Source organism: Rhinoderma darwinii, chromosome 2 (genome assembly GCF_050947455.1).
Source record: "Rhinoderma darwinii isolate aRhiDar2 chromosome 2, aRhiDar2.hap1, whole genome shotgun sequence".
Taxonomy (NCBI): domain Eukaryota; kingdom Metazoa; phylum Chordata; class Amphibia; order Anura; family Rhinodermatidae; genus Rhinoderma; species Rhinoderma darwinii.
The window spans coordinates 471,059,354-471,083,490 of NC_134688.1; the positions used below are offsets into that span (position 1 = coordinate 471,059,354).

Consider the following 24,137-nt stretch of genomic DNA (forward strand, 5'->3'; position numbering starts at 1 on the left):
CGACAACAGCTCAGCACGGTACTAGATCTGGATAGCACGGGAATAGGATACAGGAACAGGGAACACTAGGAAACTCGGAGACACTAGGGGACCATTAGCAAGGCAAACTTTGGGTAACGAACAACGCTCAGGCAAAGAACAAGAGGGCAGGGCCATTTTTACAGCCCAGTAGCATTCTGAGCTTGATTGCAGACTTCCTGAAATTATGCACGCACTGGCCCTTTAAGACCGTGCAGGAGACAGTCTCGATACCAGGAAGTGAGTGCCGGTTCCTCACTGGGGGACGCAGCAGAGAGCACAGATGTCCGTGGCCACGGCCATCAAAGGGTAAGTCAGAACTATCATGGGGTGGAGACTATCAAGGGGGTGGAGACACTCATGGGCATGGGGTGGAGACTATCATCGGCAAGGTGACAATCATGTGGGTGGGGGCGATCATGGGGGTGGAGACAATCATGGGGGTGGAGACTATAATGGGCGTAGAGACAAAAATGGGAGCGGAGACTATCATAAGGTGGAGACAATCATGGAGACAGAGACTATCATGGGGGTGGACACGATCATGGGGGTGGAGACAATCATGGGGGTGGAGACAATCATTGGGGTGGAGACTATCATAAGCATGGGGTGGGGACTATAATGGGCGTAGGGACAATCATGGTAGCGGAGACGATCATGAGGTGGAGACAATCATGGGGGACTGAGACTATCATGGGGCGGAGACTATTATGGGGCAGAGACCATCATGATTTGCATACAACAGTGCCATTTATTTTTGGAGCCAGAAATGGTTTCCTGAGTTGCGCATTACTAAGCAGATTGTCACATAAATTCGGACTTGCGCTCCTAATGTCTCATTTGGCTCGGAAGTATAACATTATAACCGGTGACAACTTTAATTAATATTCACGGACTCTACATTATTATACGACAGGAAGACACTGGGTTTTGGCCAAAACGATAATCGATCTGACAAAACGCTTAGTTCTATGAATGCGGCACATGTGACAATGTAATGTCCTGCTATAAAGGCTGTGACCTTATTAGTGCCCTCGCCACCCTACCACTGGCTGGAAAGGCAACTACTATTACATTTTCTTTCTTAAGACACCAGAATATTCCAATATTTACCTGCTTTACCTCTTTATTATCGATCACGGCTCCTCCAATCCCAACACATATTTCTAAAATCTCTCCTGCCTGTAGCCACCACTAGGGGGCAAAAGAGTACACAGCTGTATACAAATCTGATAAACCTGAATAGAAGCTACAAACAGATCGCCCTCTAGTGGTGGCATCAGCATAATAGTATATCCTTGTGATACATGTTCAGCAAATACATGGACATAGGTACAAGAAGCTTCGACGTCGCCCTGAAGAACCGGCTGCCTGGCCCCAAATAACTGCAGAAGATATTTCACGCATTTATTGCTCATTTCAGGGAATTTAATGGGTGAAAACCCAGAGATCCACTTAAAAAATCAATATAGATAAACCATTCTGTAAGGATAATTACTTGCAGTACACACGGACGTCATAGAATTTGTTGCAAATTTGACTTCAATCTGCAATTGATTTCAGACTGCATTGAAAATCCGCAACTTATGGGGAAGAAAAACTGTGGCGTCGCCTATGGAAACCGGACGCTTGTTTCATTTTCTTTAGCTTGCAAAACGATAACTAGTATCTGAATGGTTGCTGTGGGCAAAAGCACTGATCATATAGACATGGAATGATCCACAGAGACAGATAATGTGCAGATAGAGAGATATCAGATCGATAAAGTAGAGAAGATTGTGTTTTGTGTCTCTGACTTTACATCCACTATATTACTTATATCACTTCCAGGGCTAATATAACATATAGATGGAGGTCACGTATATACACACAGAGCCCAGGCCATGCTGCCACATGACGCACATTACAGAAGCGCAGTTTACCTATGTGGGCGTCTGTTCTTCTCTCCTTAATCAATGTTTTACAGCTTGTGAATCTTAAAGGCAGAGCTTTAGGCTGGGTTCACACGCGGCGGAATTTAACTTAAATTCCGCTGCGGACACTCCGCAGCGTTAATCCGCAGCGGAGCCGTTTGTCCATTGACATACACTTTAATTTAGCAGTGTTCGTTTAGACGAGGCGTAAAATTCCGCTGCGGAGCATAGGCTGCGGAGCGGAATTTGGTGTCCGCAGCATGCTCTGTCTGTTGCGGAGCAGTGGCGGACTCATGGCGGAATTTCTCCATTGACTTCAATGGAGATTCTAAATTCCGCAATGAAGTCCGCAGCTGTCATGCACATGTTATGTGTGCTGCGGATCCGTCTTGCTTTTTTGCCATGACATTTCTTCATTCTGGCTGGACCTATGTATTTCTAGGTCTACAGCCAGACTGAGGAAGTCAATGGGGCTCCCGTAATGACGGGAGCGTTGCTAGGAGACGTCTGTAAATAGTCACTGTCCAGGGTGCTGAAAGAGTTAAGCGATCGGCAGTAACTGTTTCTGCACCCGGGACAGTGACTACCGATCCCAATATACAGCAACCTGTAAAAAAATGAAGTTCATACTTACCGAGAACTCCCTGCTTCTTTCTCCAGTCCGGCTTCCCAGGATGACGTTTCAGTCTAAGTGACGGCTGCAGCCAATCACAGGCTAATAACAGGCTGCAGCGGTCACATGGACTGCCGCGTCATCCAGGGAGATCGGGCTGGATGCCGAAGGAGGGACGCGTCACCAAGACAACGGGCGGTAAGTATGAATTTCTTTGACTTTCACAAGGGAAAGTGCTGTCCCTTCTCTCTATCCTGCACTGATAGGGAGAAGGGAAGTACTTTTACCGCAGTCCGCAGCAGCTAGTCCGCATCAATGTACTGCACATTTTGTGCAGATCCGCAGCAGAATCTGCAACGCAGATTCTGTGCGGCATTGATGCGGACAGTTGCGGAGGAAATCCGCCACGTGTGGTCATGCCCTTAGGGTCCATTCACACGTTGTGGTTGTGATGTGGTTACAACAGCATAAAGAGAACGCATTTGAAAAATGCATGAATTTTTATCACGATTTGGTACATCATTGATTGGCGCTCGTTTGCTCCTGTCACACGGGGCTATGTATGGGGACGAGCGGTCGTTACTCGCGTCTCCGTGTACACACCAAGATCTGCTGCCGACAACGATAATATTTCACTTTTTTAAAACGATACGACCAGCAGATGATCGCTTTACACAGCGCAATTATCGAGAACGAGCTTTCTATGAACGCTTGTCTGCCCGATAATCGTGCAGTGTCGAACCCCCTTAAAGCCATGATCACAGAGTTTTTTGTAGGCAGAAAAAATCCACCTTAGGGGGGAGTTCACAATTTTGCGGAAACCGCGCCAAAAAACGGTTGAAAATGCCTCCCATTGATTTCAATGAGAGGCGGAGGCGTCTTTTTCCCGCGAGCGGAAAAACCGGCTCGTGGGAAAAAGAAGGGACATGTCTTATATTCGGGCGTTTACGCCTCGGACCTCCCATTGACATCAAGAGAAAGCGTATTTCGTGGAGTTTTATGCCCACGGAGCTCAATGGCCGCGGCCGAAAAACACAGCGAAAATCGGAGGGCAGGCAGAGCAAAATCTGCCTCAAAATTCCAAACGGAATTTTGAGCTAGATTTTCCTCCTGCAAAAAACACCCGGCCTTAAAATTCCTTCAGGAATATGGAGGCAGATTTTGAACTGCCAGCGTTGTTTTAGCTTTTTTTTCCCGTTGTGTTTTAGTGTTGCAGGCAAAAATGCCACAAAAAACGCTCAGAAACCAGCGCCACGCGTTTTTACTGCTTCTCATTGATTTAATTGGGAGGCCGGAGGCGGAAGCCGTGTTAACTTGCCGCTTCTTTTTACCGTGAGTGGCCAGGCAAAAAACGCCTCTGCTTTCTATTGAAATGAATGGGGGTCAATTTTGGCCGTTTTTTTACGCTGATTCCGACGTGGTTTCCGTGTCAAAATCAGCACCACATAACTCTGTGTGAACGGACTCTTACGCCTGATTCACATGTATACGTCCATGTGAAAGTTCTGTTGAAAAATAGAACATGTCCTATTTTCTTGCGTTTTCACTCATCCCCCCCACAGACTCAAGTCTATGGGGATCCGTGGAAACGGAACCCGCACAGGGGCACCTCGGACGTGGTACAAGAATATAACTATTTTAATACTGCCCCTATATACAAGAATATAACTACTATAATACTGCTCCTATATACAAGAATATAACTACTATAATACTGCTCCTATATACAAGAAAATAACTACTATAATACTGCTCCCTATATACAAGAATATAACTACTATAATACTGCCCTTATATACAAGAATATAACTACTATAATACTGCCCCCTATATACAAGAATATAACTACTATAATACTGCCCCCTATATACAAGAATATAACTACTATAATACTGCTCCCTATATACAAGAATATAACTACTATAATGCTGTTCCTATATACAAGAATATAACTACTATAATACTGCCCCTATATACAAGAATATAACTACTATAATACTGCCCCTATATACAAGAATATAACTACTATAATACTGCCCCCTATATACAAGAAAATAACTACTATAATACTGCTCCCTATATACAAGAATATAACTACTATAATACTGCCCTTATATACAAGAATATAACTACTATAATACTGCCCCCTATATACAAGAATATAACTACTATAATACTGCCCCCTATATACAAGAATATAACTACTATAATGCTGCCCCCTATATACACAAGAATATAACTACTATAATACTGTCCCCTATATACAAGAATATAACTACTATAATACTGCCCCCAATGTACAAGAATATTACTACTATAATGCTGCCCCCTATATACACAAGAATATAACTACTATAATACTGCCTCCTATATACAAGAATATAACTACTATAATACTGCCCCCTATATACAAGAATATAACTACTATAATACTGCCCTTATATACAAGAATATAACTACTATAATACTGCCCCCTATATACAAGAATATATCTACTATAATACTGCCCCCTATATACAAGAATATAACTACTATAATGCTGCCCCCTATATACACAAGAATATAACTACTATAATACTGCTCCTATATACAAGAAAATAACTACTATAATACTGCACCTATATACAAGAATATAACTACTATAATACTGCTCCTATATACAAGAATAAAACTACTATAATACTGCTCCTATATACAAGAATATAAATACTATAATACAGCCCCCTATATACAAGAATATAATTACTATAATACTGCTCCTATATACAAGAATATAACTACTATAATACTGCCCCTATATACAAGAATATAACTACTATAATACTGCTCCTATATACAAGAATATAACTACTATAATACTGCCCCTATATACAAGAATATAACTATTATAATACTGCTCCTATATACAAGAAAATAACTACTATAATACTGCCCCTATATACAAGAATATAACTACTATAATACTGCCCCTATATACAAGAATATAACTACTATAGTACTGCCGCCCATATACAAGAATATAACTACTATAATACTGTCCCCTATATACAAGAATATAACTACTATAATACTGCTCCTATATACAAGAATATAACTACTATAATACTACTCCTATATACAAGAATATAACTACTAGAATACTGCTCCTATATACAAGAATATAACTACTATAATACTGCTCCTATATACAAGAATATAACTACTATAATACTGCTCCTATATACAAGAATATAACTACTATAATACTGCTCCTATATACAAGAATATTACTACTATAATACTGCTCCTATATACAAGAATATAACTACTATAATACTGCCCCTATATACAAGAATATAACTACTGTAATACTGCCCCCTATATACAAGAATATAACTACTATAATACTGCTCCTATATACAAGAATATAACTACTATAATACTGCCCCCTATATACAAGAATATAACTACTATAATACTGCCCCCTATATACAGGAATATAACTACTATAATACTACTCCAATATACACAAGAATATAACTACTATAATACTGCCCCTATATACAAGAATATAACTACTATAATACTGCTCCTATATACAAGAATATAACTACTATAATACTGCCTCCTATATACAAGAATATAACTACAATAATACTGCCCCTATAAACAAGAATATAACTACTATAATACTGCCCCCTATATACCTGAATATAACTACTAGAATACTGCTCCCTATATACAAGAATATAACTACTATAATACTGCCTCCTATATACAAGAATATAACTACTATAATACTGCCCCCTATATACAAGAATATAACTACTATAATACTGCCTCCTATATACAAGAATATATCTACTATAATACTGCTCCTATATACAAGAATATAACTACTATAATACTGCCTCTATATACAAGAATATAACTACTATAATACTGCCCCTATATACAAGAATATAACTACTGTAATACTGCCCCCTATATACAAGAATATAACTACTATAATACTGCTCCTATATACAAGAATATAACTACTATAATACTGCCCCCTATATACAAGAATATAACTACTATAATACTGCCCCCTATATACAGGAATATAACTACTATAATACTACTCCAATATACACAAGAATATAACTACTATAATACTGCCCCTATATACAAGAATATAACTACTATAATACTGCTCCTATATACAAGAATATAACTACTATAATACTGCCTCCTATATACAAGAATATAACTACAATAATACTGCCCCTATAAACAAGAATATAACTACTATAATACTGCCCCCTATATACCTGAATATAACTACTAGAATACTGCTCCCTATATACAAGAATATAACTACTATAATACTGCCTCCTATATACAAGAATATAACTACTATAATACTGCCCCCTATATACAAGAATATAACTACTATAATACTGCCTCCTATATACAAGAATATATCTACTATAATACTGCTCCTATATACAAGAATATAACTACTATAATACTGCCTCTATATACAAGAATATAACTACTATAATACTGCCCCTATATACAAGAATATAACTACTATAATACTGCCCCTATATACAAGAATATAACTACTATAATACTGCCCCCTATATACAAGACTATAACTACTATAAGGCTGGGTTCACACGTGGCGGAATTTCACTTAAATTCCGCTGCGGACAATCCGCAGCGTTAATCCGCAGCGGAGCCGTTTCTCCATTGCCTTCCACTTCTATTTAGAAGTGTTCGTTTAGACGAGGCGTAAAATTCCGCTGCGGAGCATAGGCTGCGGTGCGGAATTTGGTGTCCGCAGCATGCTCTGTCTGTTGCGGATCAGTGGCGGACTGGTTGCGGACTCATTGCGGAAGTTCTCCATTGACTTCAATGGAGATTCTAATTTCCGCAATGAAGTCCGCAGCTGTCATGCACATGTTATGTGTGCTGCGGATGCGTTTTGCTTTTTTAACTTGACATTTCTTCATTCTGGCTGGACCTATGTATTTCTAGGTCTACAGCCTGACTGAGGAAGTCAATGGGGCTCCCGTAATTACGGGAGCGTTGCTAGGAGACGTCAGTAAATAGTCACTGTCCAGGGTGCTGAAAGAGTTAAGCGATCGGCAGTAACTGTTTCTGCACCCGGGACAGTGACTACCGATCCCAATATACATGTATCTGTAAAAAAATATAAGTTCATACTTACCGAGAACTCCCTGCTTCTGTCTCCAGTCCGGCTTCCCAGGATGACGTTTCAGTCTAAGTGACGGCTGCAGCCAATCACAGGCCAATCACAGGCTGCAGCGGTCACATGGACTGCCGCGTCATCCAGGGAGGTCGGGCTGGATGCCGAAGGAGGGACGCGTCACCAAGACAACGGCCGGTAAGTATGAAAGTCGTTTACTTTCACTAGGGAAAGTGCTGTCCCTTCTCTCTATCCTGCACTGATAGAGAGAAGGGAAGCACTTTTCCCGCAGTCCGCAGCAGCTAGTCCGCATCAATTTACTGCACATTTGGGCAGATCCGCAGCCGTAATCCGCAACCCGGATTAGGTGCGGCATTGATGCGGACAGTTGCGGAGGAATTCCGCCACGTGGGGCCATGCCCTTATACTGCCCCCTATATGGGCATGGCCCCACGTGGCGGAATTCCTCCGCAACTGTCCGCATCAATGCCGCACCTAATCCGGGTTGCGGATTACGGCTGCGGATCTGCCCAAATGTGCAGTAAATTGATGCGGACTAGCTGCTGCGGACTGCGGGAAAAGTGCTTCCCTTCTCTCTATTATCAGTGCAGGATAGAGAGAAGGGACAGCACTTTCCCTAGTGAAAGTAAACGACTTTCATACTTACCGGCCGTTGTCTTGGTGACGCGTCCCTCCTTCGGCATCCAGCCCGACCTCCCTGGATGACGCGGCAGTCCATGTGACCGCTGCAGCCTGTGATTGGCTGCAGCCGTCACTTACACTGAAACGTCATCCTGAGAAGCCGGACTGGAGACAGAAGCAGGGAGTTCTCGGTAAGTATGAACTTCTATTTTTTTTTACAGGTTGCTGTATATTGGGATCGGTAGTCACTGTCCAGGGTGCAGAAACAGTTACTGCCGATCGCTTAACTCTTTCAGCACCCTGGACAGTGACTATTTACTGACGTCTCCTAGCAACGCTCCCGTCATTACGGGAGCCCCATTGACTTCCTCAGTCTGGCTGTAGACCTAGAAATACATAGGTCCAGCCAGAATGAAGAAATGTCAAGTTAAAAAAGCAAAACGCATCCGCAGCACACATAACATGTGCATGACAGCTGCGGACTTCATTGCGGAAATTAGAATCTCCATTGAAGTCAATGGAGAACTTCCGCAATGAGTCCGCAACCAGTCCGCCACTGCTCCGCAACAGACAGAGCATGCTGCGGACACCAAATTCCGCTCCGCAGCCTATGCTCCGCAGCGGAATTTTACGCCTCGTCTAAACGAACACTTCTAAATAGAAGTGGAAGGCAATGGAGAAACGGCTCCGCTGCGGATTAACGCTGTATGCTCCGCAGCGGAATTTTACGCCTCGTCTAAACGAACACTTCTAAATAGAAGTGGAAGGCAATGGAGAAACGGCTCCGCTGCGGATTAACGCTGCGGAGTGTCCGCAGCGGAATTTAAGTGAAATTCCGCCACGTGTGAACCCAGCCTATACAAGAATATAACTACTATAATACTGCCTCCTATATACAAGAATATAACTACTATAATACTGCCTCCTATATACAAGAATATAACTACTATAATACTGCTCCTATATACAAGAATATAACTACTATAATACTGCTCCTATATACAAGAATATAACTACTATAATACTGCCACTATGTACAGGAATATAACTACTATAATACTGCCCCCTATATACAAGAATATAACTACTATAATACTGCTCCTATATACAAGAATATAACTACTATAATACTTCTCCTATATACAAGAATATAAGTACTATAATACTGCTCCTATGTACAAGAATATAACTACTATAATACTGTCCCTATATACAAGAATATAACTACTATAATACTGCCCCTATATACAAGAATATAACTACTATAATACTGCTCCTATATACAAGAATATAACTACTATAATACTGCCCTCTATATACAAGAATATAACTACTATAATACTGCCCCTATATACAAGAATATAACTACTATTATACTGCTCCAATATACAAGAATATAACTACTATAATACTGCTCCTACATACAAGAATATAACTACTATAATACTGCTCCCTATATACAAGAATATAACTACTATAATACTGTCCCTATATACAAGAATATAACTACTATAATACTGCCCCTATATACAAGAATATAACTACTATAATACTGCTCCCTACATACAAGAATATAACTACTATAATACTGCTCCCTATATACAAGAATATAACTACTATAATACTGCTATATACAAGAATATAGCTACTATAATACTGCTCCTATATACAAGAATATAACTACTATAATACTGCCCCCTATATACAAGAATATAACTACTATAATACTGCTCCTATATACAAGAATATAACTACTATAATACTACTCCTATATACAAGAATATAACTACTATAATACTGCTCCTATATACAAGAATATAACTACTATAATACTGCCCCCTATATACAAGAATATAACTACTATAATACTGTCCCCTATATACAAGAATATAACTGCTATAATACTGCTCCTATATACAAGAATATAACTACTATAATACTGCTCCTATATACAAGAATATAACTACTATAATACTGCTCCTATATACAAGAATATAACTACTATAATACTGCCACCTATATACAAGAATATAACTACTATAATACTGCCCCTATATACAAGAATATAACTACTATAATACTGCCCCATATACAAGAATATAACTACTATAATACTGCCTCCTATATACAAGAATATAACTACTATAATACTGCTCCTATATACAAGAATATAACTACTATAATACTGCCCCCTATATACAATATAACTACTATAATACTGCCCCCTATATACAAGAATATAACTACTATAATACTGCTCCTATATACAAGAATATAACTACTATAATACTTCCCTCTATATACAAGAATATAACTACTATAAGGGCAGATTCACACGAGCGTTGCGTTTTTGCGCGCGCAAACAACGCGGCGTTTTGCGAGCACAAAAACCATTTGACAGCTGCGTGTGTCATGCGTGTCTGATGCGCGGCTGCGTGATTTTCGCGCAGCCGGCATCATAGAGATGAGGCTTGTCCACGCCCGTCACTGTCCAAGGTGCTGAAAGAGCTAAATCTTTCAGCACCCTCGACAGTGAATGCCGAACACAACAGCGAAAAACCTGCAAAAAAAAAGATAAAGTTCCTACTTACCGAGAACTTCCCGGCCGTTGCCTTGGTGACGCGTCCTTGGTGACGCGTCCATGGTGACGCGCCTCTCTTGACATCGGGCCCCACCTCCCTGGATGACGCGGCAGTCCAAGTGACCGCTGCAGCCTGTGATTGGCTGCAGCCTGTGCTTGGCCTGTGATTGGCTGGAGCTGTCACTTGAACTGAAGTGTCATCCCGGGAGGTCGGACTGCAGGAAGGAGACAGGAGTAATCGGTAAGTTAGAACTTCGTTTTTTTTTTACAGGTTCATGTATTTTGGGATCACAAGTCACTGTCCATGGTGCTGAAACAGTTTAACTCTTTCAGCACCATGCACAGTGAATGTCTTCCGACGTCGCGGACCGGAATTTTTTTTGCCGGGTTCGGCCAAAACGAGTTTGGCCGAACCCGGTGAAGTTAGCTTCGGTTGTCGGGGTTCGCTCCTCGCAAAGACACTCCGTTTGGATGCTTGGAAACAGAAAAGCACGTGGTGCTTTTCTGTTTCCATTCATCCTTTTGACAGCTGTTGCGCAAACACGCAGTTCGCACGGAAGAGCTTCCGTGCGACCTGCCTGGTTTTCACGCACCCATTGACTTCAATGGGTGCGTGATGCGTGAAATACGCAGAGTTATTGAACCTGTCGCGTATTTTGCGCAGCGAACAAACGCTGCGCAAAATACACAGACTGTGTGTACTGCCCCATAGACTTCTATAGGGCATTGCGTGCCGCGCGAAAACCACGCGGTCTACACGCTGCCAAATCACGCTCGTGTGAATCCCCCCTAATACTGCTCCCTATATACAAGAATATAACTACTATGATACTGCCCCCTATATACAAGAATATAACTACTATAATACTGCCCCTATATACAAGAATATAACTACTATAATACTGCCCCCTATATACAAGAATATATCTACTATAATACTGCTCCTATATACAGGAATATAACTACTATAATACTGCCCCCTATATACAAGAATATAACTACTATAATACTGCCCCTATATACAAGAATATAACTGCTATAATACTGCCTCCTATATACAAGAATATAACTACTATAATACTGCCCCTATATACAAGAATATAACTACTATAATACTGTTCCTATATACAAGAATATAACTACTATAATACTGCCACTATATACAAGAATATAACTACTATAATACTGCCCCTATATACAAGAATATAACTGCTATAATACTGCCTCCTATATACAAGAATATAACTACTATAATACTGCCCCTATATACAAGAATATAACTACTATAATACTGTTCCTATATACAAGAATATAACTACTATAATACTGCCACTATATACAAGAATATAACTACTATAATACTGCTCCCTATATACAAGAATATAACTACTATAATACTGCCCCCTATATACAAGAATATAACTACTATAATACTGCCCCCTATATACAAGAATATAACTACTATAATACTGCCCCTATATACAAGAATATAACTACTATAATACTGCCTCCCATATACAAGAATATAACTACTATAATACTGCCCCCTATATACAAGAATATAACTACTATAATACTGCCCCTATATACAAGAATATAACTACTATAATACTGCTCCTATATACAAGAATATAACTACTATAATACTACTCCTATATACAAGAATATAACTACTATAATACTTCCCCCTATATACAAGAATATAACTACTATAATACTGCCCCCTATATACAAGAATATAACTACTATAATACTGCCTCCTATATACAAGAATATAACTACTATAATACTGCCCCCTATATATAAGAATATAACTACTATAATACTGCTCCCTATATACAAGAATATAACTACTATAATACTGCCCCCTATATACAAGAATATAACTACTATAATACTGCCCCCTATATACAAGAATATAACTACTATAATACTGCTCCTATATACAAGAATATAACTACTATAATACTGCCTCCTATATACAAGAATATAACTACTATAATACTGCCCCCTATATACAAGAATATAACTACTATAATACTGCCCCCTATATACAAGAATATAACTACTATAATACTGCCCCCTATGTACAAGAATATAACTACTATAATACTGCCCCTATATACAAGAATATAACTACTATAAGGGCATTCTGTGGAAGTCTCCAGCGGCCGTTTGTTACATTTGTTTCTATACATTTTTAGGCAAGTTCGTTCAGACGTTGCGGAACACTCCGCTGCGGACCATAGGCTGCGGTGCAGAATTTTCCCCTCCCAGCATGCACTGACTGTTGCGGAGAAGAAGCGGAATTTCACTGCTGATTTCAGCCTTTGCAATGCAAAAACTGAAATCTGTGGCAAGTCCGCTGTCTTTTCTGCAACGTCTGAATTACCTGTCAAATATTCAAATGTTGGTGCAGATTCGTTGCATAATTGCCCCAAATCTGCACCAACATTTGAAGCGGAAAAACTCTGCCTCATCTGAACGTGCCCTTATACTGGACAGGAAGGAGGATGTTTATGTGACTATTACTGCTCTGTGATATGTACATTTGGGAATAAACTCTACATGTAACATACGTTATTAGGATTCATATCAATCAGATACTTCAGAAAACCCGCCTGCCTTTGGAGAGATCCCTATGTGATATGAGCAGTGTGTACAGAGGTGAACAGGCAGAGCTTCCAGCTATTCATCCCATTAATCAGATATGACAAGTGGCAGCCATAAGAACGGAGCGCGAGCTGTCACTTTACCGTACAACTCACACGGAGAGGTTTATGAGGCTGCGTACATCACTTTCCATTTTATTATTAAACAGACGCCCTGCACTATTATAGTAAAGGGATCTATTTTAGTTCATATTTTAGGCAGGGCAGTAAGTGTTCAGTTTTCCTGCAGCGCCGCCACAGGGGAAATTCAGTATTACACAGTGTCCATTCATATTAGTGGGTTGTCTATGTAATACAAGACAGGACGGGTCCTCCAGAGAGAGAGACGCTCTATGTAACCGAGATGAGGATCCTGAACAGCGGACCCCCTCTATTAACTCAGAATTCCCTAACAGGGTGTATGGAAACTTTTTTTTTCAACAAGACAACCCCTTTAACCCCTTGGTGTGCCATGACTTAACTGTACATAAAGGATTGTTTTGCCTAGAAACTCCATGAGGTACGGCTACAAACGTAACTGACAGCCGCACTCCCGCTATTATGGCCAGGATCAGGGAAATCTTTGATCCCCTGTTCTGGAAAGTTCAAATAGACTTTGGGTTTTCATTTCTCTGCTTGCAGTCATTTAATGGGTACATAAACCGATACTTTTCACAGCTGAGGGTTTGTTTCAATTGTATCCAGTCTAGACAATCCTCTGTAAGGGTGTGTTCACACGGCTTATTTTCGGCCGTTTTTCGGGCCGTAAAATCGGAAGCAGAACGCCTCCAAACATCTGCCCATTGATTTCAATGGGAATAAACGGCGTTCTGTTCCGACGGGCTGTTTTTTTTTTTTACGCGCCCGTTTTGAAAAACAGCCGCGAGAATGAAGTGCATGCGAAAAACGCCACGAAAAACGCGACTTTGATTAAAAAACGGCTGAAAATCAGGAGCGGTTTTCCCTTAAAAACAGCTCCGTATTTTGAGACGTTTTTGATTTTGTGTGTGCACATACCCTTACTCTTCTGCACTCCAGACTGATACATTGTAGCAACTGTCACAACAGACTGACTGCTAATGATGCTTTTACCTCACAGAGGATTGTCTAGACTGGACACAATTGTACCAAATCTTCAGCTGTGAGAAGTCTAAGGCCTTATTTACACGAGCGTGTTAAACGTCCGTGTGACGGCTGTTGAAAAAACGGCCGTCCCACGGACCTTTGTAATTCAATGTGGCCGTTCACACGGCCGTTGTTTCAACGGGCCGTGTGAAGGGTCCGTTAGAAAATAGTAACTATAGCATAAATGTCCGATAGATGCGGGTCCCACGTAAAAAACTGCCCTTTTGCACGTCCGAGATGCGCAATGCTCGTGTGAATCCGGCCTAAAGTCCCTATTACACCAGTCGATAATCGGCCGATGCAGCAAACGCCGATCAACAAGACATCATTGATTGGCGCTCGTTTGCGCCTGTCACACGGGGCTATGTATGGGGACGAGCGGTCGTTACTCGCGTCTCCGTGTACACACCAAGATCTGCTGCCGACAACGATAATATTTCACTTTTTTAAAACGATACGACCAGCAGATGATCGCTTTACACAGCGCAATTATCGAGAACGAGCTTGCTATGAACGCTTGTCTGCCCGATAATCGCTCAGTGCCGAACCCCCTTAAAGCCATGTTCACACAGAGTTTTTTGTAGGCAGAAAAAATCCGCCTTAGGGGGAGTTCACAATTTTGCGGAAACCGCGCCAAAAAACGGTTGAAAATGCCTCCCATTGATTTTAATGAGAGGCGGAGGCGTCTTTTTCCCGCGAGTGGAAAAACCGGCTCGTGGGAAAAAGAAGGGACATGTCTTATATTCGGGCGTTTACGCCTCGGACCTCCCATTGACATCAATGGGAGGCAGAGACAGCGTATTTCGTGGAGTTTTATGCCCACGGAGCTCAATGGCCGCGGCCGAAAAACACAGCGAAAATCGGAGGGCAGGCAGAGCAAAATCTGCCTCAAAATTCCAAACGGAATTTTGAGGTAGATTTTCCTCCTGCAAAAAACACCCGGCCTTAAAATTCCTTCAGGAATATTGAGGCAGATTTTGAACTGGCAGCGTTGTTTTAGCGTTTTTTTTTCCCGTTGTGTTTTAGTGTTGCAGGAAAAAATGACACAAAAAACGCTCAGAAACCAGCGCCACGCGTTTTTACTGCTTCTCATTGATTTCATTGGGAGGCCGGAGGCGGAAGCCGTGGGAACTTGCCGCTTTTTTTTACTGTGAGTGGCCAGGCAAAAAACGCCTCTGCTTTCTATTGAAATGAATGGGGGTCAATTTTGGCCGTTTTTTTACGCTGATTCCGACGTGGTTTCCGTGTCAAAATCAGCACCACATAACTCTCTGTGAACGGACTCTTACGCCTGATTCACACGTATACGTCCATGTGATGACGGCTGTTGAAAAATAGAACATGTCCTATTTTCTTGCGTTTTCACTCATCCCCCCCATAGACTCAAGTCTATGGGGATCCGTGAAAACGGAACCCGCACAGGGGCACCTCGGACGTGAAAAACGTCACGTTTATCACGTCCGAGTTTCCTCACGCTTGTGTGAATCTGGCCTTAGACTCTTCCAAGCCTTCCTGAATAAAGCGGATTATGATGGCGTACAGTAAGGGGGAGGGGGGATACGACGTATGAATGAGGAATAGCAAAGCAAATATTCGCCGTTAGCCTGGAGGAGACGCGGGCGGACATCACAAGTGTGGGATTTTGTCTTCGCAGAGCTGACTTCCGTCCCTCCAGCCCTGATTTGCATTTTCCTCGGTGGCTGCCGGCAGGATGAGACACGCGTTTCACTTCTTTTTTTTATTTTATTTTTTTCTATTTCGGAAATAATTTATTTCTCTCAAAAACTCGTTTGCTCAGCGTGTCACCTGACACTTCAATTAACACGTTCCGTCCTCGCTATCAGTCAAGTGATTCGGCGAGGGAACATTACGCCAATCGATGTAAAGTCACGGGTCTGGGGGGGAGGGGCCACTGAATTAACCACTTTGAAAAGTATGCATATGTATGATAATGAGCGTCTTCCTGGCTACAAGCTCTGCGGTCTAACGATACAACGTGTAAATTATTCATGGTAATTAAGCGTGCGGCGCAAAAAAGCCAAGACTAAACGACTTCAGAGAGAGGCGGAAGGTCTCCCCGCGGAGGGACAGCGCTGTCTGAGTGCCTTACGAGGCAAAAATGGCTGTCGAGGGTTTCATTTACAGGTCTGTAATTACAGGAGTCCGGTCTAAACCCGTAATTAATATTTTAATTGTCTGTTGAGCCCCCGATGAGATGGATGAGAGACGATCGAAGACGGATCACAGCGGATTAATCCATGTTGCATGAATAGCAATAAATCTTAAAGGGGTTTTCTTACCTTGAAAATGGTCCACAGGATATGCCATAAATGTCCGATAGATGCGGGTCCCACGCCTGTCCCTAAAATGGGGCCCCCTAAACCTCGTTGTACCTTGTCCCACTCCCGCTGCTCTCCAGCCACTGGCTGACAAATGGTTGGGAGTACGGAAATAGCCGAGCTTGCTGTTTCGAGGACTCGGTAACTATGGAAACAGCGTGGGACCCGCACCTGTTGGACATATTCGGTGAATATGTCGTAAATGTGGAAAATGGGAAAACACCTTTAACCCGTTTACACAACAGGGCGTTCCTTTATGCTCTAATTGCGGTCTATTGGTGTGGATGTCATGGGCACAAGAGCTGTGCAGGCACCATCCGCAGGGGGTGCCGGCTGTAATATACAGCCGACATCCCGCAGCAAAGGCCGGGATCGGAGTTACCTCCGATCCCATTAGTTTAACCACTTAGATGGCGCAGTCAATGGTGAGGGAGTGGCTGCAGAGGGATGGGGCTCTCGTTGTCACCCCAACAGTATCCCACGGGGCACCGATGGGTTGCCATGGCAACCAACTGCCTAATAAAAGCCCCCAGACCTGCCATGGCTATATTTCTATTAGGCCAAAGGCATGGCCTAATAGATTGCCTGTCAGTTTTCCATTGACAGGTAATCATCCTTTGGTAAAAATGAGTATAAAGGCACGTTCTGATGTGGCGGATTTGCTGCGTAATTCCGTAGAAGTCTTTTTTTCCTTTGATTTCTATAGCTTCTCGGGTAACTTGTTGCAGACGTGGCGGAAAACCAGCGGGTGGGTGGAATTTACAATCTCGCATGCACGGTCTGTTGAAGAAAGGCCGCGGATTTTCACTGCAGATTTTTACCTTTCGATGGAAAAGCTGAAAATTGCGGCGAGTTCCGCTGTGAAATCCGCCACGTCTGGATTAACTTAAAAAAGTGCAAATTTTGTTGCACATTCATTGCATAATTGCGGCGAATTTGCGGAAAAATCTGCAGTGGAAATTTTCCGTTACGTCTGAACGTGCCCTAACAAAATATTATCACATAGTGAAACAAACAGTTAAAAAAAAAAAAAAAGTTTTAGTAAAAAAAAAAAAAGTTTCACAGTAAACATTTTTTTCCCCCAATAAATAGTGGTTTGATTTATCAATATTGTTAAAATAAATGAATAATACACATACATTGTTTCGCCGCGATCGTAGCGACCCGTATAATAATGTCAACAGATTATTTAAACCACATGATGAACAGCGTAGAAAAGAACGCAAAAAAACAACAGCGGAATTGCTTATTTTTCCTTTACCCCATAAAAATATTCATAAAAGTTAGTCAACAAATTAGGCCTCGTTCACATCTGCGTCCGGACTCCGTTCCTGGGCTCCGTTGGATCTTTCCGTCAGGGGAACCCATGAGCGGAACCCTGACTGAAACAAATGGAAACCACAGGTTTCCGTTTGAATCCCCATTGATTTCAATGGTGACGGATCCGGTGCAAATGGTTTCCGTTTGTCTCCGTTGTGAAAGGGTTCTGTCGTTTTGACTGAATCAATAGCGTAGTCGACTGCGCTATTCATTCCGTGAAAACGACGGAACCCATACACAGCGGTGACAAACGGAAACCATTTGCACCGGATCCGTCACCATTGAAATCAATGGGGATTCAAACGGAAACCTGTGGTTTCCATTTGTTTCATTTTGGATTCAGTTTCTGTGTTCCCCTGACGGAAAGATCCGACAGGACCCATTAACGGAGCCCCGACGCAGATGTGAACAAAGCTTTATGTGTACCCCAAAATGGGTCTAATAAAAAATAATAAGACTCTTCCCAAAAAAAACAAGTCTGCACGACTGCACTGACGGAAAAATAAAGAAGTTATGACTCTTGGAACGCGACGACATAAAAACAATTTTATTTCCATGAAATGCGCTATTAGGCTGGATTCACACGAGCATGTTCAGTCCGTAAAGGACGGAACGTATTTCGGCCGCAAGTCCAGGACCGAACACAGTGCAGGGAGCCGGGCTCCTAGCATCATACTTATGTACGACGCTAGGAGTCCCTGCCTCTCCGTGGAACTACTGTCCCGTACTGAAAACATGATTACAGTACGGGACAGTTGTCCTGCAGCCTTTTACAGACTGTCCGCAGCGGAAATCAACAGCAATTCCGCCACGTGTGAATGTGCCCTAAGGGTATGACCAGACGTGGCGGAGTTCTTCCGCCACTGTCCGCATCAATGCCGCACGTAATATGCGTTGCAGATTCTGTTGCGGCTTTGCCTAAAATGTGCAGTAAATTGATGCGGACTAGCTGCTGCGTATTGAGGTGAAAGTACTTCCCTTCTCTCTATCAGTGCAGGATAGAGAGAAGGGGCTGCCCTTTCCCTAGTAAAAGTAAAAATAATTTCATACTTAACCGGCCGTTGTCTTGGTGGCGCGTCCCTCTCTCGACATCCAGCCCGACGTCCCTGTATGACGCGGCAGTCGATGTGACCGCTGCAGCCTGTGATTGGCCTGTGATTGGCTGCAGCCTGTGATTGGCCTGTGATTGGCTGCAGCCTGTGATTGCCCTGTGATTGGCTGCACTTGGACTGAAACGTCATCCCGGGAGGCCGGACTAGAGGAAGAAGCAGGGAGTTCTTGGTAAGTATGAACTTCTATTTTTTTTACAGGTTGATGTATATTATGATCGCTTAACTCTTTCAGCACCCTGGACAGTGACTATTTACTGACGTCGCCTAGCAACGCTCCCGTAATTATGGGTGCACACACGTAGTCACCCGTAATTACAGGAGCCCCATTGACTTCCTCAGTCTGGCTGTAGACCTAGAAATACATAGGTCCAGCCAGAATGAAGAAATGTCATGTTAGTAAAACCAATACACTCCGCAGCACACATAACATGTACATAACATCTGCGGACTTCATTGCGGAATTTTGACTCTCCATTGAAGTCAATGGAGAAATTCCGCAATGAGTCCGCCACTGGTCCGCAACATCCATTGTATGCTGCGGACACCAAATTCCGCACCGCAGCCTATGCTCCGCAGTGGAATTGTCCGCAACGTGTAAACGAACCTAACTAAAAAGCTGTGGAAGGCAATGGAGAAAATGTCCACAATTCCGCCACGTCTGGCCTTGCCCTAATACTTCAGTTCCAACTCACAGAGTTTGCTCTGCTGTGACGCATTGTGGGAGATATAGTGTTTATACAGGAAACATCTAATTTAAAAAGTATAGAACTCCCACAATGCACCACATTAGAGTGCAGCGTGTTTTATGAGCTAGGCAGTAATAAATGCAGCTTTGGATGCGATTGACAAATTGTTACTAAAGATCATCACGAGTACAGTATCTGAAGTTATACAACATTATATATAAAGGCTAATTGTAAAGTGAAGAATCTGTCTACAATCCCTGACCTGTAATGTGTCTCTGAATACAAACACAGTAGCCAACAAAGGCTAATAGGAAAAATAAACCCTTCACAGGACAAGATAATACATTATACCAAGGAAAGAGACATCCACAATAAAACTGATAGCAGTCACTTCACATATATTTATAGAAAGGTCACACTTCATTATGTATATTTAACTCCCATCCTATAATACTGCTCTCTATATAAAAGGATATACATACTATAATACTGTCCCTATATACAAGAATATAACTACTATGATACTGTCCCCTATATATAAGAATATAAAAACTATAATACTGCTCCTATATACAAGAATATAACTACTATAATACTGCTCCCTATATACAAGAATATAACTACTATAATACTGCCCCTATATACAAGAATATAACTACTATAATACTGCTCCTATATACAAGAATATAACTACTATAATACTGCCCCCTATATACAAGAATATAACTACTATAATACTGCCCCCTATATACAAGAATATAAGTATTATAATACTGCCCCTATATACAAGAATATAACTACTATAATACTGCCCCTATATACAAGAATATAACTACTATAATACTGCTCCTATATACAAGAATATAACTACTATAATACTGCCCCCTATATACAAGAATATAACTACTATAATACTGCCCCCTATATACAAGAATATAAGTATTATAATACTGCCCCTATATACAAGAATATAACTACTATAATACTGCTCCCATATACAAGAATATAACTACAATACTACTGCCTCCTATATACAAGAATATAACTACTATAATACTGCTCCTATATACAAGAATATAACTACTATAATACTGCCCCCTATATACAAGAATATGACTACTATAATACTGCCTCCTATATACAAGAATATAACTACTGTAATACTGCCTCCTATATACAAGAATATAACTACTATAATACTGCTCCCTATATACAAGAATATAACTACTATAATACTGCTCCTATATACAAGAATATAACTACTATAATACTGCCCCTATATACAAGAATATAACTACTATAATACTGCCCCTATATACAAGAATATAACTTCTATAATACTGCTCCTATGTACAAGAATATAACTACTATAATACTGCCCCCTTTATACAAGAATATAACTACTATAATACTGCCCCTATGTACAAGAATATAACTACTATAATACTGCTCCCTATATAGAAGAATATAACTACTATAATACTGTCCCTATATACAAGAATATAACTTCTATAATACTGCTCCTATGTACAAGAATATAACTACTATAATACTGTCCCTATATACAAGAATATAACTACTATAATACTGCCCCCTACATACAAGAATATAACTACTATAATACTGCTCCTATATACAAGAATATAACTACTATAATACTGCCCCCTATATACAAGAATATAACTACTATAATACTGCTCCTATATACAAGAATATAACTACTATAATACTGCCCCCTACATACAAGAATATAACTACTATAATACTGCTCCCTATATACAAGAATATAACTACTATAATACTGCTCCTATATACAAGAATATAACTACTATAATACTGCCCCCTATATACAAGAATATAACTACTGTAATACTGCCACTATATACAAGAATATAATACTGCCCCCTATATACAAGAATATAACTAATATAATACTGCCTCTATATATAAGAATATAACTACTATAATACTACCCCCTATATGCAAGAATATAACTACTATAATACTGCCCCTATATACAAGAATATAACTACTATAATACTGCTCCTATATACAAGAATATAACTACTATAATACTGCCTCTATATACAAGAATATAACTACTATAATACTGCTCCTATATACAAGAATATAACTACTATAATACTACCCCTATATACAAGAATATAACTACTATAATACTGCCCTATAAACAAGAATATAACTACTATAATACTGCCCCCTATATACAAGAATATAACTACTATAATACTGCCCCCTATATACAAGAATATAACTACTGTAATACTGCCACTATATACAAGAATATAACTACTATAATACTGCCCCCTATATACAAGAATATAACTAATATAATACTGCCTCTATATATAAGAATATAACTACTATAATACTACCCCCTATATACAAGAATATAACTACTATAATACTGCTCCTATATACAAGAATATAACTACTATAATACTGCTCCTATATACAAGAATATAACTACTATAATACTGCTCCTACATACAAGAATATAACTACTATAATACTGCTCCTATATACAAGAATATAACTACTATAATACTGTCCCCTATATGCAAGAATATAACTACTATAATACTGCTCCCTATATACAAGAATATAACTAGTATAATACTGCCCCTATATACAAGAATATAACTACTATAATACTGCTCCCTATATACAAGAATATAACTACTGTAATACTGCCACTATATACAAGAATATAACTACTATAATACTGCCCCCTATATGCAAGAATATAACTACTATAATACTGCCCCTATATACAAGAATATAACTACTAGAATACTGCTCCTATATACAAGAATATAACTACTAGAATACTGCTCCTATATACAAGAATATAACTACTATAAGGGCATGACCACACGTGGCGGATTTCCTCCGCAACTGTCCGCATCAATGCCGCACAGAATCTGCGTTGCAGATTCTGCTGCGGATCTGCACAAAATGTGCAGTAAATTGATGCGGACTAGCTGCTGCGGACTGCGGTAAAAGTACTTCCCTTCTCCCTATCAGTGCAGGATAGAGAGAAGGGACAGCACTTTCCCTTGTGAAAGTCAAAGAAATTCATACTTACCGCCCGTTGTCTTGGTGACGCGTCCCTCCTTCGGCATCCAGCCCGATCTCCCTGGATGACGCGGCAGTCCATGTGACCGCTGCAGCCTGTTATTAGCCTGTGATTGGCTGCAGCCGTCACTTAGACTGAAACGTCATCCTGGGAGGCCGGACTGGAGACAGAAGCAGGGAGTTCTCGGTAAGTATGAACTTCATTTTTTTTTACAGATACATGTATATTGGGATCGGTAGTCACTGTCCAGGGTGCAGAAACAGTTACTGCCGATCGCTTAACTCTTTCAGCACCCTGGACAGTGCCTATTTACTGACGTCTCCTAGCAACGCTCCCGTCATTACGGGAGCCCCATTGACTTCCTCAGTCTGGCTGTAGACCTAGAAATACATAGGTCCAGCCAGAATGAAGAAATGTCAAGTTAAAAAAGCAAGACGGATCCGCAGCACACATAACATGTGCATGACAGCTGCGGACTTCATTGCGGAAATTAGAATCTCCATTGAAGTCAATGGAGAAATTCCGCCATGAGTCCGCCACTGCTCCGCAACAGACAGAGCATGCTGCGGACACCAAATTCCGCTCCGCAGCCTATGCTCCGCAGCGGAATTTTACGCCTCGTCTAAACGAACACTGCTAAATTAAAGTGTAAGTCAATGGACAAACGGCTCCGCTGCGGATTAACGCTGCGGAGTGTCCGCAGCGGAATTTAAGTGAAATTCCGCCACGTGTGAACCCAGCCTAATACTGCCTCCTATATACAAGAATATAACTACTATAATACTGCCCCTATATACAAGAATATAACTAGTATAATACTGTCCCTATATACAAGAATATAACTACTATAATACTGCCCCT

General features: G+C 40.9%; 1 protein-coding gene across 4 annotated transcripts in view; it reads right to left on the minus strand.

Annotated features, from left to right (window-relative positions):
- ILDR2 (immunoglobulin like domain containing receptor 2) overlaps nt 1-24,137 on the minus strand; it is a 207,848-nt gene that overhangs the window by 178,060 nt on the left and 5,651 nt on the right. The gene's annotated exons all lie outside the window — the stretch shown is intronic.